Source organism: Rutidosis leptorrhynchoides, chromosome 1, assembly GCF_046630445.1.
Source record: "Rutidosis leptorrhynchoides isolate AG116_Rl617_1_P2 chromosome 1, CSIRO_AGI_Rlap_v1, whole genome shotgun sequence".
NCBI lineage: Eukaryota > Viridiplantae > Streptophyta > Magnoliopsida > Asterales > Asteraceae > Rutidosis > Rutidosis leptorrhynchoides.
The window spans coordinates 511,634,081-511,653,524 of NC_092333.1; positions in this window are offsets into that span (position 1 = coordinate 511,634,081).

A 19,444-nucleotide genomic window follows, 5' to 3' on the forward strand; every position below is an offset into this window, starting at 1 on the left:
ATGTACAGTGTAACTTGTTAATGTGAATTTTAAATATTCCTCGGGTACTACCCACCCGTTAAAATATTCTCATCATTAACAGTTTGTACGAAAGAAGTTTTAATTACAATCTTTATGAAAATATACTTGCATATATATTTTCTTCGGATGTAATTATGAATTTTAATGAGTCAATAGAATATTATACTCATTTGATTTATTGTTGGCACTTGATTACATGATCTCTAAAACATTAGAGATTATATAATTGCCATGTCGAACGAAGGTAAATGAGGTAGAACAATACGTAGAACGAAATTAATCGATGTAGAACGATATGTAGAACGAAGATCATACTCTAAATACAGACGGTAATATTGAGGCGTGTGATGTTGATATTCGAGGTACAGATTGTGATGTTGAGAGTTACAGCGCGGTTATGGTTAAGGGATGATAAGGGTACTATCGACGTCGATGATGCTGGTACTGATTATGCTGCTGGTGCTGCTGCTGGTGTTCGTAACCTTCGCACCAGTTTCTCCAAAGTCGTCACACGAGCGCGTAGTTTGTTAACTCCTTCTAGTACTACAGGATGATTGACGGTTGAAACGAGCGAATAAACAAAATTTGTGATATGAAATATTATGTAATCGTGACAAGATACTCTAGGAATGGGCGAGAAAATGATGTTTCGAATAGGTTCGCCGGTAAGTGCTTCAGGTTCATTGCTAAGGGGTAATTGGATGGATGGATAGGATCTTCAATGTGAAATGATTTCCGGATATCGGATGATATTCTAACTATATAGAATATCTATATGTAATACTAAAGATTTTGTAGGCTATAAAGGATGTTACGGCATATATCAGGAAAATCTACAGATACGCCAAGATAGAAATTATTAGATACGCTAAGATATGAATTTCGTCTATACACTATCAATGCACTAAATGCAGTAGAGTGTGTCTAGACTTGAGAATGATAGACAGGCAATTTCCTAAGGATAATAAGCAGATGATTTCCGACTAGAAATGATAAGCAAAACTTTTGACAGGCAGACACGGTCAAAGTCCAGACTCACTAATGTATCCTAACAACTACCAGTTAGACACACTAATGGGAGACCTGGTTCTCTAAGACCAACGCTCTGATACCACATGAGACGACCCGACCCAATCCTCCTGGACGATGTCATCAACATTTGGTTCCATTGCGTTGATCGACTCCAATTAATGCCCTTAAAATGAGCATATGCACAGCGGAAGACTTAATTCGTACCTGAGAATAACATGCTTTAAAATGTCAACATAAAGTTGGTGAGATATATAGGTTTGATGCTAGCAGAGTTATAACTATGGACCACAAGATTTTCATATTTATAAACATAATACACTCGCAAGTGTATGAAAAGCATTCCAAGCAGTGGGCACCCGGTAACTAGCCTTAACAAGAGTGTGTACCCCTGAGTTATAATAATATGTGCACCGAATCAAGTGCGTTCTGTTAACCTCGAAGTACTAAACACCCGTTCTTCTAGTTTAATAATGACTAGAACAACATCTGGGTGGGGGTGTAAAACCCGATAGATCTATCTTTAGGATTCGCGCCTACCAGTTCATAAACCAATAGCTAAAGTTACCAAGCTAGGGGATTTTTGATTCAAACCCATGTAGAACGTAATTTTAGTCACTTGTGTCCATAACGTAAATCATTTATAAAAATAGCACATGTATTCTCAGTCCAAAAATATTCAAAGTTTAAAAGGGACTATATACTCACCTAATGTATTTTTGTAGTAAAAATACATATAACATCATTGATCAAGTATAAGGTTGGCCTCGGATTCACGAACCTATATCACGTATAAATATATATTAACACTTAATTGAAATCAAATAATCTCACCTATATAATATTTAATAAATGTTAATATTTTATGTAATATTAATACAATTATGTATCAATTATATTTTTATGTAACTAATATTTACCTTTCTTTATAAATTATAAATACAATTTACTCTAGAGTTTTTATATGATAGGAAATATATCAATTGACATCTTTTATAACTTAATTAGTATCATAAAAAAAAAAATTGATATGTATTACTAATATTTTTGGTGATAAAACTTTATATATGAATATTTATTCGTAATATTATTGATAATAATTAGTGATAATAATAATAATACTAATAACAACATTAGTAATAAATTTATTAAAGATAATAATAATGATAATAATAATAATAATAATAATAATAATAATAATAATAATAATAATAATAAATATAATAATAATAATGGGAAGTGAAGATATACCCTAAAAAAAAGAAATGCATCAAGGGGGACTCGAACCCGAGACCCTTTGCTCACACCACAACAACTCAAACCACTCCGGCACCTTTGTTTTTCTGAAATATATTACACCCGAAAGTTTTTAAACCGTGACAAAGTGTCATCTTCTTCCCATTCACTACCCAAATCGATAAAATGGTTTTGTGTTCACTAAATCATTAAACTTGTATTAAAAATAATTAACTGATTATAAACGAAATTTATTGAGTTCTTTTATCCATTAAAACAGACATGAACATTACAATCTTCAACTTACAAAACCCGTTTCACCCGTTTAAGAACTAAAAATCGAATTCGGTTATAGAAGTTGTTATAGACATCGAATTCATCATGAAAAAGGTTCAAAATCATCTTTGTAAACTGTTTGAATTAGTAATTCAACTTGAAACACTGTATTGAACTCGAATTTTTATTATGAACACAATTGTTTAACTTTTAATTCAAAACCTTTACCTCAAAAATTCTCACCCGTTATTAGAAGTTGGAAGATGATACTTTGCAGACAGTTTTAAACATTGAATCCTAGCAACTTGGCATTTTTAGATTTTAAAAATCGATTCTGTTTCTAAGCTTTTGATATTATGAACCGAAACAGAGGTATCGAGCTTTGAATATATATACAGCTGTTTTATTTTGATCTCTAAAAACAGATGGAATTAGCAATCGATAAAATCATAGATATAATTGAATGTGTCTGTGTTTAATCACTTGATTGTTTTATAGCGTAAATGGTTAGACAAGAGGAATATTTCGTACGCAAGGAAAGAAATAAAAAACGTGGCTGTTGTTATCAGAATTTGGAAAATCCCCTTTAAAAGAATCAGTTAAACAGATACATACAAAAGAAAATAGAAATAGATGTGGACATATTTTAAATTATTAACAACTATATTATCTATTAAACTGATCTTATATTTTAAATTTAATTTTTGTATGACATAATAATGTTAATAAATTATAAAAAAAAATTAATAATTTAGTAATGATGAAAATAGAATTAAAAGACATTAATAATATTATCAATATAATACTAATAATAAAAATATTCATATTAATAACTAAAATCGTAATTAAAATAATAATAATCTAGTAATAACAATATAAATAATAATAATACCCATTTTAGAAATGATAATATTAATATATCAACTATATTCTTCTTGAAATCTCATTTAATATATTAATATTACAAATTATTAACTATGTAATATTTAATAATTATATATCGTATAATAATATTAATTGGATATTTAATGTACACGTATTCTATATTTTACTATATATATTCATAATTATAAATAGAAATTATATATAGATTTATATATATATATATATACAATTATATATACAAGTATGTTTTAAATATTAAATAAATAATTAATTAAATAAATTAGTCAATTAAACTCAAAGTATTACCTTATACATGTAATCCTTTGATAACATTGACAAATTATTTAGCTTCAATACATATATAACAAGTTTTAGTTATTTGTAGTTATTTTTCATAATAACTAAGTCACATAGTAATTCGTTAATATATATATAACTCATTATATAATTAATTATATCTTTATTTCCGTTTTAAAAAAAAAAAAATCAGAGGTTCGTGAATCGTCAGGCTTGGTCAATGAGTAACTAGTTATCCAAATAGAAATTTCAAACTTTCTAGACTCAACATTAAGGTTTTTTTTTTTTTTTTTGCTTATCGTGTCGGATTCATATAGAGTTTAGGGTTTAAATTTGGTCGGAAATTTCCGGGTCGTTACAGTATGTTGCTCTGCTTGAGCCGTTTAACTTCACGATCCATGATTTCGATTGGTTCTTCGATGAATTGTAGTTTCTCGTCGACATGGATTTATTCAAGAGGAATGGTGAGGTCTTCCTTTGCAAGACACTTCTTAAGGTTTGAGACGTGAAAAGTATTATGTACTCCGGCGAGTTGTTGCGGTAACTCGAGTCGATAAGCTACCGGTCCAATGCGTTCGATGATCTTGAACGGGCCTACGTACCTTGGGTTCAGTTTACCCCTTTTGCCAAAACGTATTACACCTTTCCATGGTGATACCTTTAACATAACCATGTCACCGATCTGAAACTCTAATGGTTTCCTTCGGACATCGGCGTAGCTCTTTTGGCGACTACGGGCTGTTTTCAATCTCTCCTTGATTTGTACTATCTTCTCAGTCGTTTCGTGTATGATCTCGGGACCAGTTAATTGTCGATCTCCTACTTCATTCCAACAGATAGGAGATCTACACTTCCTCCCATACAGTGCTTCAAATGGCGCAGCTTTAATGCTCGCATGATAACTATTATTATACGAGAATTCTGCTAACGGTAAATACTTATCCCATCCGTTTCCAAAATCGATCACACATGCCCTGAGCATGTCTTCAAGAGTCTGAATTGTTCTTTCACTCTGCCCGTCAGTTTGCGGATGATATGCGGTGCTCATATCCAAACGAGTTCCTAGGGCCTCCTGTAGTGATTGCCAGAACTTTGAGGTAAATCTACTATCACGATCAGATATAATGGAAATAGGTATTCCATGCCTTGAAACAATTTCCTTTATATACAATCGTAATAGTTTCTCCATTCTATCCGTTTCCTTTATAGGCAAGAAATGTGCAGACTTGGTGAGACGATCAACAATCACCCAAATGGTGTCGTATCCCCAGGAAGTCTTTGGTAACTTCGTGATGAAATCCATGGTAATACCGTCCCATTTCCATTCTGGAATTTCTGGTTGTTGAAGTAACCCTGACGGCTTCTGGTGTTCAGCTTTGACTTTGGAACAAGTTAAACATTCCCCAACATATGTTGCAACGTCTGTCTTTAAATTAGGCCACCAATAATGTGTCTTAAGATCTTGATACATCTTTCCGACTCCGGGATGTATCGAGTATCTTGTCTTATGTGCCTCGTTCAATATCAACTTCCTTAATCCACCCAACTTTGGTACCCAAATACGATTTGCAAAATATCGAATTCCATCTTCCCGCATAACGAGTTGCTTCTCATACTTCTTCATTATTTCATTTCCTATATTTTCTTTAGTAAGTGCTTCTCGTTGAACTTCTTTGATTTGTGAGTTGAGATTCATGCGAATTTTTATGTTCATCGCTCGTACTCGAATTGGTTCTCGTTCCTTTCTGCTTAAAGCATCGGCCACCACGTTCGCCTTCCCGGGATGATAACGAATTTCACAATCATAGTCGTTTATTAACTCAACCCACCTACGTTGCCTCATGTTCAGCTGTTTTTGATCGAAAATATGTTGAAGGCTTTTATGATCAGTAAACACAGTGCATTTAACCCCATACAAGTAGTGTCTCCATATCTTCAATGCAAACACAACTGCTCCCAATTCTAGATCATGCGTCGTATAATTCCGCTCATGAATCTTTAATTGTCGGGATGCGTATGCAATAACTTTCTTCCGTTGCATAAGAACGCAACCAAAACCTTGTCGTGAAGCGTCACAATATATTTCGAAATCATCGTTCCCTTCTGGTAACGATAAAATAGGCGCCGTAGTCAACTTCTTTTTCAGTAATTGAAATGCACTCTCCTGCTCAGAAGTCCATTCATATTTCTTCCCTTTTTGCGTTAACGCTGTCAACGGCTTAGCTATTCGGGAAAAATCTTGAATAAACCTTCTATAATAACCGGCTAAACCCAAAAATTGGCGTATCTGCGTTGGTGTCTTAGGAGTCTCCCATTTTTCAATGGCTTCAATTTTTGCTGGATCAACCTGAATTCCTTTGCTACTAACAACGTGGCCAAGAAATTGCACTTCTTTCAACCAGAAAGCACATTTAGAAAATTTAGCATATAGCTGTTCTTTTCTCAACAACTCTAATATCAACCTTAAATGCTGCTCATGCTCTTGCTCACTCTTGGAATAGATAAGAATATCATCAATGAAAACGATAACAAACTTATCTAAATATGGACTACAAACTCGATTCATGAGGTCCATGAATAGAGCTGGCGCATTTGTCAACCCAAACGGCATGACCAAAAATTCGTAATGACCATAACGTGTCCGAAAAGCAGTTTTCGGAATGTCCTCTTCTTTGACACGTAATTGATGATAGCCCGACCTTAAGTCAATTTTCGAATAAACACATGATCCTTGGAGTTGATCAAATAAGTCGTCAATTCTCGGTAGTGGATACCGATTTTTGATAGTTAACTTATTTAATTCACGATAATCTATACACATTCGGAAAGATCCATCTTTCTTCTTGACGAATAAAATTGGAGCTCCCCACGGTGAAGTACTTGGTCGTATGAATCCACGATCCAGTAATTCTTTTAACTGACTCTGAAGTTCTTTTAACTCGGACGGTGCAAGTCTATATGGAGCACGGGCAACTGGTGCAGCTCCTGGTACTAAATCTATTTGAAATTCTACAGATCTAAATGGAGGTAGTCCCGGCAACTCTTCCGGAAAAACTTCAGGAAAATCTCTTGCCACAGGCACGTCGTTGATGCACTTCTCTTTTTCTTTCTTTTCGACTTTATTAACATGTGCTAGAATAGCATAACATCCCTTTTCTAAACACTTCTTGGCTTTCAAACAGCTAATGAGTTTTAGCTTTGAGTTACCCTTCTCTCCATAAATCATCACCGGCATTTTATCCTTACAAGGAATGCGAATTGCCTTCTTGGCACACACAACTTCAGCTCCTACTTTGGACATCCAGTCCATGCCGACTATTACATCAAAACTTCCTAATTCTACGGGTATTAAGTCAATTTTAAATGTTTCTCCGGCTAAATTTATTTTACAATCACGGCAAATTTTATCGGCTTTAATTAGTTTACCATTAGCTAACTCAATCATGTACTTAGCATCTAGAGGTAATGATGAACAATTCAATTTAGCGTAAAAGCCTCTACTCACGTAACTTCTATCGGCACCAGTATCAAATATAATAGATGCGGATAAGTTATTAATGGTAAACGTACCCGTAACAAGCTCCGGGTCTTCACACGCCTCTCTAGCATTAATAACAAATGCTCTTCCACGTGCAGATCCATTATTCTTCTCTGGATTCGGACACTGGCTCTTATAGTGACCTTGTTTTCCACACCCATAACAAGTAATGGTAGCCAAAGCAGTTCTATTTGCATTGGTGGCAGGAGTCTTGGTACCATTTGTATTTGTAACGAGGGCCCTACAATCTTCAGCAAGATGACCCTTTCGATTACATTTGTTGCATACCACATTACAGTAGCCAGAGTGATGTTTGTGGCATCGGTTACATAAAGGATTTTGTCCTTTGTAACCAAAGCTTAAACCACTACCCGCACCTTACGTGATTTCTTGTTTCTTAAAAGATTGTTGTTGGTTACCTCGATCATAATTTCCATTCCACTTTCTTTTGTTACCTGATACCTTCACATCAGTATTGGATACTTTCTTATCCATGATGACCTGATCCATTAGCTCGTTTGCCATAGTTATAGCTTCATGAATTGTCTTAGGTTTCGATGCTGTAACATTTGCCTTGACCTTTTTGGGCAAACCATCTTTGTACATTTCAATCTTCCGTTCTTCGGTTGGGACCAATTCAGGACATAGCAAAACTAATTCCATGAATCGCTGATTGTAGTTGGTGATTTCAGTACCAATAACCTTCAGACTTCGTAACTCATCTTCCAACTTCCTAACCTCGTTCCTTGGACAATATTCGTTGATTAACATTGTTTTGAATTCTTCCCACGGAGTATCATAAGCTACATCTCCTCCTACAGCCTTCACATAATTTTTCCACCACGTGAGTGCACTATCTTGTAAAGTGCACGATGCATACTTGGTCATGTCCTTTTCAACACAACCACTGATTTTAAACACAGTCTCCATCTTTTCTATCCACCGGGTTAAACCGATCGGTCCTTCTGTTCCACTGAATGATGAGGGCTTGCAAGCTTGAAAAGTTTTGTAAGTGCACCCCACACGAGGATTTGGGTTAACTGCAGCACCTCTTGCAGCCTCGACCCATAACATTCTGTCGTTCACTCGCTGATTGATGAGTTCCTGGATTTCTTGTTCCGTCATTCGGTTCAATCGCGCCATATTCTTCTATAAGAATGAAAAGAAAATAATTATTCACATGGAATATTATAGATGTAGTGTATATTTACAGTACATTATAGCTTATTAATTATATGAACCAGGTATTATTATAAAAGCCTTTTCTTCTTATTAGCGTTTTATAATTATATCTAGGGTAGTACCTACCCGTTAATGTCCATACTTAATAGCTTAGTACAGAATCAATTACTACCATCTAAATAATACTTAACCATGGAAAATTATTGCATTTCACACTTCACTATTTTACATATGCTTATCTTACATCAAACATTAAGCAAACCACACTAATAATATTAAACAAAACATTATATGATCCCATGGTTTAATAAGGTAGCGCATCGTTTGGTCTATTTTCTAAGACGTTTAGGTTCAATGAATCGCCTAACGCTCATCCTAGCTGTCTGCCTATATTTTGGCTGTGGGACTGAAGAACTGGATGCCGGGATAGAACGAATAGGAATAGCGGGAATAGGGGTGGTAGTGTCTAGTGGAGTTGGTGCCACATCATCCTTATTAAACTCAAGATTTGAATTTTCTAATTCATTAGCCTTTCGTTTCTTTCCTAGTTCGAACTTGTCTTTCGTAATTTCCTGTATTTCTTCCTCGGGTTCACTTTCCTCCTCGGGTTCACTTTCCTCCTCGGGTTCACTTTCCTCCTCGGGTTCACTTTCCGGGTTCTTTACAGTTGGTTCATCTGGAATTTGTGAGTCTTCCCCAAAGATATTATTTTCGTCATCGGATAGGTTAATGACTGAAACACCATCTGAAGATTCTGATTCGGAGTCGCTGAATGTGATAATAAGTTTTGAGCCCGACATCTACAACAACTAACCCATTAGTACTACATAATATTTACATATAAATTTTAACCAACAATGATAAGCAATGGTTTTTAAAATCAGACCCGGTCAAAGTCCAGACTTACTAATGTATCCTAACGACTTCTCGGTTAGACACACTAATGCAAACCTGGTTCGCTAAGACCACCGCTCTGATACCACATGTCATAACCCGTCCTTAACCATAATAACGAGTTAGATAACGTATGATTTCATTGCGAGGTATTGACCTCTATATGCGACATTTTTTAAAAGAACAACTGCATTTATTTTACATTACAAACCATAACTCTTATTTTAATACAAGCTTTAGACAATAAAAAGATGATTATCGTTTAGCGATAATCTTAGACTTACAAACTTTACATGTGATGATAACAATACGATTTCTAGCATATTTTACATTACAATTCCTCGGATATGCAGTTTTATTTTTGACACAAATATGCATACTCAAGATCTTGCTTAAATTCAACATGTTGCAGCGGAAGCTTCTAATTATCACCTGAGAATAGACATGTTTAAAACGTCAACATAAAGTTGGTGAGATATAGGTTTAATGCCGGCAGCAATATATATATAGACCACAAGATTTCATATATAAACGTTTTTAATAAAAGTATTCTAAGTGGTTGAGCACTTGGTAACCATACTTAACATTTAATCACGTCGCATATTCCCTTTATTATGAAATCTTACTACACCGTACCAAGTGTAGTCACGAAACGAAGTACTGTGCAACCGTTGAATACTGGTCGTCCAGTCCGGTTGGGGTTGTCAGGCCCGATAGATCTATCAACAGGATTCGCGTTTACAATACCGCTGTAAATAACAGTTACCAAGCTACAGGGAAGTATGCCAGTGGTACAACTCAACGTAGAATATATTTTTCAGTTACTTGTGTCCATAACGTAAAACATAAAATACATGTATTCTCATCCCGAAATACTTAGAGTTTAAAAGTGGGACTATATACTCACTGTTGTCTTGAAGATATATATAATTTGACTTGGTCTCCGGTTGATATCACGAACCTATCCATATATAGTTTATCAATATATTTCCATTTTAAACAATCGTCACATATATATACTTATTATACTTTTAATAGTTTTAATAATTTCTTAGTCCGTAGTTAGCAGTCCGATGTTAGTAATTCAATTTTAATGGTTCATATTTAGGTGTTTAATAAATAAAACCCCCATCGAAATAAATAAAACCCCATCGTATTTGTATTGGTCGGGATTAATCTTGACCCATGGTACCGGTGTTGTCAAATGACGTGTTGCGTACATAAAGTACCGGTGTTGTCAAATGACGTGTTGCGTACAATCATGGGATCTTATGATTAATCTTCTCGTATTGTTTACGGGTGATCCTGAACCATATAAAATTAAATTATGAGTACATATATATAAAATATCATGTTATTTTAAAAAGATGTGATTTATTTAATTTTCTCCAATTATTTTCGTAGCTAAACTAGTCTTGGATATCCGATTTTGTTTTGGTCGTAGTTTCTTCGTTACAACTCCGTTTTCGTTGGTTCAACTTGCCACTTCCTTGGATCGAGTCCCTCTTTAAGACTATGAACTGTAAATACCTTAGTTTGTATTCGAAATCACAGGTCATAGGTCAAACTTTAGTGAAACTTATGAAGTTAATCATTTTTCATCATGTAAACAACCTTAAATGATTATTTTTCTAAAAATACTTATACTTTGAGTTAAATCATGAAATTTTTATGTGTTATCATATTCATAGTAAAAATCATTTTTCCATAAAATAAACCTCCAATTCAAAGTTTAAGATGGTTTTTAATTATCCAACCCAAAACAGCCCCCGGTTGCACTCCAACGTCGTAAAAACAGTTTTTAAGATGTTCTTTGAAAAACCAAGTTATACCTTGTTAAATTAGCATATATTTAAGTTATATTACAGGTCTTGAAGTATTTTAAAAGTTAAGTTAGAAGGATCTATTTAGTTTGCAAACAAGTTTGAAAACATTCAAACTATGTTCTTGTTGTTAAAATTTTATACCACAAAATAAGATAGCTATATATATATGAATCGAATAAGGTTATGAACAAAGTTACTACCTCAAGTTACTTGGACAAGATTGCTGTAAAAGAGGAGTAAGAACCTATAACCAAAAGGGTGATGGAATTGGATGAAAGATTGGAAGTAAGTTTGTGTTCTTGGAAGGATTTCTTGAAGTGTTTTTGTATGGTTTTCTTATGGTGTTTAAGTAAGGTTTTTGAAGCTAATTCATGGGGAAAATGCTTGGAGATGATCAAGTATGATGTTAAGAGTATTTTAAGAGAGAAATGGAAGTGTAAGTATGAGAAAATGGGGTGAAGAAATGGTGTGCATGCATAAAAACGTTTTTAGGTTATAAAGGAAAAAAAGATACCTAACTTTGTTTTCTTGCTAAATAATTCATGCTACTTGACAAATGGTTGGTTCCACATGTTTCTTAATCATTTAAGGCTGCTAAGGAGCAGATTTTTATTGGTATATACCAATAGTAAATACATCTAGAAGCTGCGTATGATACGGGTACATATACCCTAGGTATACGTATAGAAATCTTTGAGAAAACGGAACGAGGATTCAAATATAGCTATCTTTTGTAAATACACTTATATTGTTTTATGTATTTAAGTTATTAAAAGTGATTAAATACATTACTTATACGATATATGTATAAACATTATAAGTCATAAGTATTAATGTCAAATAACGTTACGTATGGTTATCGTTTTGAAAACTTAAGTTAGTAGTTTCAAAATATACTTATAACTTATTGTTATTAATACAAAATGAGATATTAAAACATTCTTAGATCATGTTAAATATGTATATATACATATATATACACAAACGTATAATTATCATATATTGTATAGTTCGTGATATCATCGGTCAAACTAGACGGTCAAACGTTGTGTAAATCTCTTTTCGAAAACATAAGTCTCAACAATTTGGATTGCTTATCATGTTGGTAAGGTTTAATTTATGTAAATATTAATCTTATAAGTATAGAACGATCGAAAAAGTGCGGGTCATTACAGGTGGCATCCCGATACTAGTATGATAACTATTATTGTACGAGAATTCCACCAAAGGTAAGTGCTCATCCCAACTACCACCGAAATCGATAATACACGCTCGTAACATATCCTCCAAAGTTTGATTCGTATGTTCGGTTTGACCGTCCGTTTGAGGATGATATGCCGTGCTTAACTTCAATTGCGTACCCATATCTTCATGAAACTTCTCCCAAAATCGAGATGTGAAACGGGTATCTCAATCCAAAATAATAGATATAGGAACCCCATGTCGCGAGACCACTTCCTTGATAAACAACTTAGCCAAGGCCTCCGACGATATTGCTTCTTTAATGGGAATAAACAATGCACTTTTCGTCAAACGATCAACTATCACCCAAATTGTATCAAATTGGGTTCTCGCTGTCTTAGGCAACTTTGTAATGAAATCCATGGTAATGTGCTCCCATTTCCATTTCGGGATTTCTAACGGTTGCAATTTACCATACGGCTTTTGGTGTTCGGCCTTTACTTGCAAACAAGTAACACATTGTTCAACATATTTTACAACATCACGTTTCATGCCCGGCCACCAATAATCCTTCCTCAAATCATGATACATTTTCATCGCTCCCGGATGAATGGAATATTTTGACTTATGTGCTTCATCAAGTAGCACCCGTCGGAAATCACCCATCTTAGGCACCCACACCCTTCCTTGAAAAGACAACAACCCACGCGGGCCCATAGTAATGAACTCCGATTGGCCCACGATTCGCTCCGTATGCTTGTTGTGAACATAAGCCTCTATTTGAATCTCACCAAGCTTCTCTAGAAAATCATTGGTAATAATCAAACGTAATGATCCCACTTTTATCGCCGGATGTTGACTCTTTCGACTCAACGCATCCACGACAACATTCGCCTTACCTGGATGATAAAGTATCTCACAATCATAATCTTTCACCACATCCATCCACCTACGTTGGTGATAATTCAAATCTCGTTGATTAAAGAGATGTTTCAAACTCTTATGATCCGAATAAATCGTACACTTGACACCATACAAGTAATGGCACCAAATTTTCAACGCATGCACCACCGCCGCCAACTCAAGATCATGAGTCGAATATCTCGTTTCGTGTTCCTTCAATTGTCGAGAGGCATAGGCGATGACTTTACCTCTTTGCATAAGAACACACCCGAGCCCATTGAGAGAAGCATCACAATAAACCGTCATATCTTCCACACCTTTCGGCAATACTAACACCGGAGCTTGACACAACTTCTCCTTCAACAATTGAAAAGCAATTTCTTGCTCGTTCTCCCAATTAAACCTAGCATTCTTTCTTGTCAACTTCGTCAATGGAGAAGTAATCTTAGAAAAGTCTTGGATAAATCGACGATAATAACCGGCCAATCCGAGAAAACTCCGGATTTCTGTAGGCGTAGTCGGTTGTCTCCAACTCTTCACCGTCTCTATCTTCCCCGGATCTACTTGAATGTCGTCTTTGTTCACAATGTGACCAAGGAATTGAACCTCCCTTAGCCAAAATTCACATTTGGAGAGCTTAGCATACAATTTCTCATTTTGTAACGTCTTCAATACTTCACGCAATTGACGTTCATGTTCGTTCATACTCTTCGAGTAGACTAGTATGTCGTAAATGAACACAATCACCGACTTGTCCAACATGGGTTGGCACACCCGGTTCATAAGATCCATGAATGCCGCCGGTGCATTCGTAAGACCAAAAGGCATTACCACGAACTCAAAATGCCCATAACGCGTTCGAAAAGCCGTTTTCTCAATATCTTCCTCACGGACCCGCATTTGGTGATAGCTAGACCGTAGGTCAATCTTTGAGAAATACGTCGCACCTTGGAGTTGGTCAAATAAATCATCAATCCGAGGCAATGGATAACGATTTTGATTGTCACCTTATTTAACTCCCGATAATCGATGCACATCCGCATACTACCATCCTTCTTTTTCACGAATAAAACCGGAGCGCCCCACGGTGAAGCACTCGGTCGAATAAAACCCTTCTCAAGCAACTCTTGGGTTTGATTTAACAACTCTTGCATTTCCGTTGGTGCTAAACGATAAGGAGTTTTAGCAATGGGAGTAGCTCCCGGAACCAACTCAATACGAAATTCAATTTGTCTTTCCGCCGGAACACCCGGTAACTCATCCGGAAAAACGTCTTCGAATTTACTAACTACCAGAATTTCATGAATGGGTGGTGGCTCATTACGAGTATCAATAACATGGGCAAGAAAAGCCATGCCACCACTAACAAGAAAACGGCGTACCCGTGCAAAAGAACATATCGGCACAAGTCTCCTCCGTTTATCACCGTGAATAATTATCTCTCTCCCACTTGGGGTCTTCACACGAATAGATTTCTCATGGCACGCGATATCGGCTCTATTACGATCGAGCCAATCCATACCAACAACGATGTCAAAATCGCCCAAAGTCATAGGGATGAGATCAATTTTAAAGTTTTCGGCACCAAAAACAGCGTCACAATTCTTACACACATCGACCACTAGCACCGTCTTGCCGTCCGTTATTTCGACTTCTACCGGAAGACTTAACTTAGCTAACGGTCTATCAAGTTTAGGCACAAATTTTGGAGACACAAACGACAAATTTGCACCGCTATCAAAAAGAATCCTTGCCGGATTAGAATTAACCAAGTAGGTACCTGAGACAACTTCGTTGGATTGCTTGGCTTCGTCGTTAGTCATCAAATAGTTTCGCCCTCGAGCCGTACCCGCCGCCTTCTCTAGCCTTTAAACATTATCGTTGTTCAAATCGGGACACTCTGACTTTCGGTGTCCTTCTTTGTTGCAATTAAAACAAGTGAGCTTGTTTGTTGAATTTGGCTTCGGACAATCTCGAGCCATATGTCCACGTACCCCACAATTGTAGCAAGTAGGGACAAAGTTCCCAAAACCACCGGTAGCGCCCTTCTTCACACTATTGACACTTTCGGAACCCTTTTTGTTCTTGTTCTTTTTATTTGAAAAGTTCGAATGACTCGAACCTTCAAACTTTCTTTTTGAAAAAGTGAAATCGCTTTTTCTTGGAACCTTCGGCTCAAAACCCCGAGCCAACTCGAATAGCTCTTCAAAAGTCTTAGCCATACCCCGACTAATCTTACCCTTGAACTCGTCGTTCAAAGTACGGTAGAAATCTTTCATTAGCTTGTGATCGTCACCAACATATTCCGGGCAAAAGCGAGTCTTTGCCAAAAAGGTAGACTTGAGAGTAACCAAGTCCATTGAACCTTGTTGCAAATGATGCAACTCGTCTCGGATTCTATCAAGGTCGGAAGGAGTTCGGTATTCTTAGAAGAATTCCTTCTTAAACTCCTCCCATGTCAAGCTCATGCATTGCTCTTCACCATATAAATTGATTTTATCGTCCCACCACAACTTGCCTTCCTCACGTAGCATGCTAGACCCATATCTCGTCTTCTTTTCGGGAGGACATTCCGTTGTACGGAAAGCTCCCTCGATATCGGAAATCCAACAAGTGCTTTTCAATGGATCCCTCACCCCATTAAACATCGGAGGTTGAGTATCCTTGAAATTCTTGTAGTGGAAGTCCCGCCTTCCACCCCCACCATTACCTTCACCCCCTTCGCCTCGAGGATAAATGTTTCTAGTTTCCAAAGCCTCCTCTATTGCGGCTTTCATTCGTTCATTTATCATTTCGGTCACTTGTCCATCAACCGACTCTTGGAAAACCTTTCGAACGTCGTCAAGAAAGTCCCTTTTTAGTCTTTTAAAGATGGCCTCGACCTTGACCGTGAATTCGGGGTCCTCGCTTGTACCACCGATATCGTTATCGTGTCCGTTTCTCGTCTTCATTCTATAAAACGGAAAAGGTTAAACCATGAACGAAAAGGCACAACACGTAAGTATAAACATACGTACCACACTACCCCATCTTGCTCAACAATCGTCGTACATTACTCGTTTGACACGATTTGCACCCGTAACAACGGTAGCTAATCGTTGTTACGCGAGCACATCGCATTAACTCGCTAGTACAACGTCCGTCTTGCTTGATGATTGCTAAACCCAACACAAAACAATTAGCACAAGGTTTGTTCACATAAACCAAGGCACTAACAATTCCCGATTAGACCTAAAGTCCTACAAGTCCCGCATAAAGCGCTCATCAATAAAGCCCAAGTCTAGGCACCTATCTCAAGTCGCCTAAATCCCTTAGACCATGCTCTGATACCACTTGTAACAACCCAACCCGTATTTCCATACGATAATTTTTTTTTTATAATACACATTTACGCGCCAATTAAATATGTAAACCATTCCACAATTTCATTTAAACGTACATCAATTTAAATGTTTATAAAAGGCACAAAGGCCATTAATTAAGTTCAATACAAGTTTGACCCACTACAACGATAGTTTATAATCCAAACGACACTCGAGCATGGTTTGGGGCTAAACTACCCAAAACGGCAGGCCAACTTCAAAAACTATCCCAAAAGCACCCCCTGTCAACATAAACGGGAGACCACTAATCCAACCGTATGCCCTTAAACTTGTCCAAGCCGGAACCTATAAAATGGTAAACAACGAGAGGGTAAGCAAGGCTTAGTGAGTGCAACAATTATACATACATATATATAACCTACTTACTTGCAAACACTCACCAAATCCGCATACATACTAGTTACATAATTAGCATACCTTTCACATGTATAACGCTAAGCACCACGATTACAAGGCTAGTATAATAATAGCATATAACACAACAATATAATATGCTAAAATATAAGTATAACGATGATGTTCACAACATCCATAGTACTCAAGATCCCAAGGCTAGCCCAACGAATGGTATCGTCAACATCGAACTTAAATCCCATTCGCCTACATTAATGTGGTATCGTCAACACCGTACTCTAAACCCACATATGAGGTATCGTCAACAACGAACTTTAAACCCTCATCAACGTCACTAAATAATCGTATGGCATCGTCAACATCGAACTTTAATTCCATACGTATGAGGTATCGTCAACAACGAACTTTAAACCCTCATCAACAACAATATACTCTAGGGTATGGTATCGTCAACAACGAACTTTAACCCATACCTCACAAGTAAATAAATTATATACATGCATATATAATTATTCCACTCACCTTATCGTCTTCGGTGAATTAGGAAGTAAGCTCGCAAACTTCAAAGTAAAGCACCTATTACATTATGCATATAATTAATACACCATCAAGTTGAATTAAATGTCAACTTCTAACACCCGAGCATCTAATGGCCCGAGCATTAAATGACTCATCTACACCAACCATCCAAAATTGGTCAAGACTCATTATAATCACTAAAGCTAGTGAATTAAAGTCCAATACTCTTCAACTAGCACAACCTAGGGTATTTCTCACCCATTTTACCCAAATTAGGTCAACTTTGACTCATGTGACCCATCTAACACTTAAACACATAATTTTGGTCAAACATGACCCATTTAACATCTCTTTCAACTTTGAACAAGTGTTTTAATGCTTACAACACCTTTGACACTTACAAACCTCATTACATTAGACCAAAACCCTAGATTATGATAATTAGGGTTTTCTTTCAACAATCTAACCCAAGATCCACCCATTTATCCCTCAAATGGGTCATACAAACCCCACATGAACCAAACCCTAGCTTAAACAAAATAAAACTCAAAACATAGAGTTAAGACTTACCAATACAATCACAACGTAGCTAGAGACGTAGGGAGCAACTTTAAAACTTGGATTCGGGTGAGATTTGGTCTCCTTCTTCTCCGAGTGAGCTTTCTCTCACTAAACCCTAACTCTCTCTCTCTCTCTAAATTGAATGTGGTGTAGGTGAAGATGTGTTAAATGAGTTAGGATAACTCATTTATCAGTTTTCTAGATCTAAAACCGTCCACAAGTGAAAAGACTTAAACACCCCCAAAGATGCCATTTAAATTGGGTCAAATTTGTCAAACAGCGACATCTGTCGCGTTTCGCGACAACCTGTCGCGTATCGCGACGCCCAAACGCGACAAACCACAACAGAACGTGATAACCTTGACAGAACTGGGTTTATGAATCTGTCGCATTTCAGCCTACTTTGTCGCATTTCGTGACGCACCAGGACGTGATGAAACCCATTCAGACGTGACAGAAGACCTGATCAAACCATTTTCCATTATTTTCACACATTAAACTAAAATAAACGATCATAGATGCAATAATAAACGTACCCGAGGTTAATTACGCACCTTAAGTCATATTCGAGGAAAACGGGATGTTACATTCAAACCGCGAATTAGATATATTTGCAAACGAGCTTCACTAATTTTCTCTTTGTCATCAATCTCTGAAATTTTAGTACATAGATTTTTGACCCGTAAGAAATATTCGGAAACACTCATACCTTCTTGTCTTGAGATTGCTAACTTGTTTTCCAAGAATTGCAACCTTGCGGTGTTTTTCTTAGAAAAGAGTTTCTCAAGAGTATCCCATACTTCTTTTGGAGAAATAATATCACGAACATGTTCAATGAACTCTTTGCTAATTGAAGTTCTTAATGCAAAGAGAGCCTTTCCACATCGTACCTTCCATTTTCTTCTTGACTCTACATTCTCTAGAGTTTCTATGGGAATTATGGCTTCACCTCCTGACACAAGTTCCCATAGATCATGACCTTGAAGAAAAGCCTCCATACACATCTTCCAATACTTGTAGTTGTTGCCTACAAATTTCTCCATTCCATTGACCATACCTCCATTGTTTACATTTGAGACTTCCATTTTTGATTAGCAAGGATTTTGTTTGAACTTTGAGTAATTTGCACACAAAGTTTAACTTAGGACTAAACTTATAACCAAGCTCTTGATACCATAAGACAACTAATAACTTGCTATGAATGAAAATGTAGTAAACAAAATATAGAACAATAGATATGAAACTGATTGTGTATTGTGAATGGTTTTCCTTAAATCAAATGATACAAATACACTTGCTTAAATACTAGATCAAGAACAAACATAATGATTAAACACACACCTAAGCCAACCATCAAA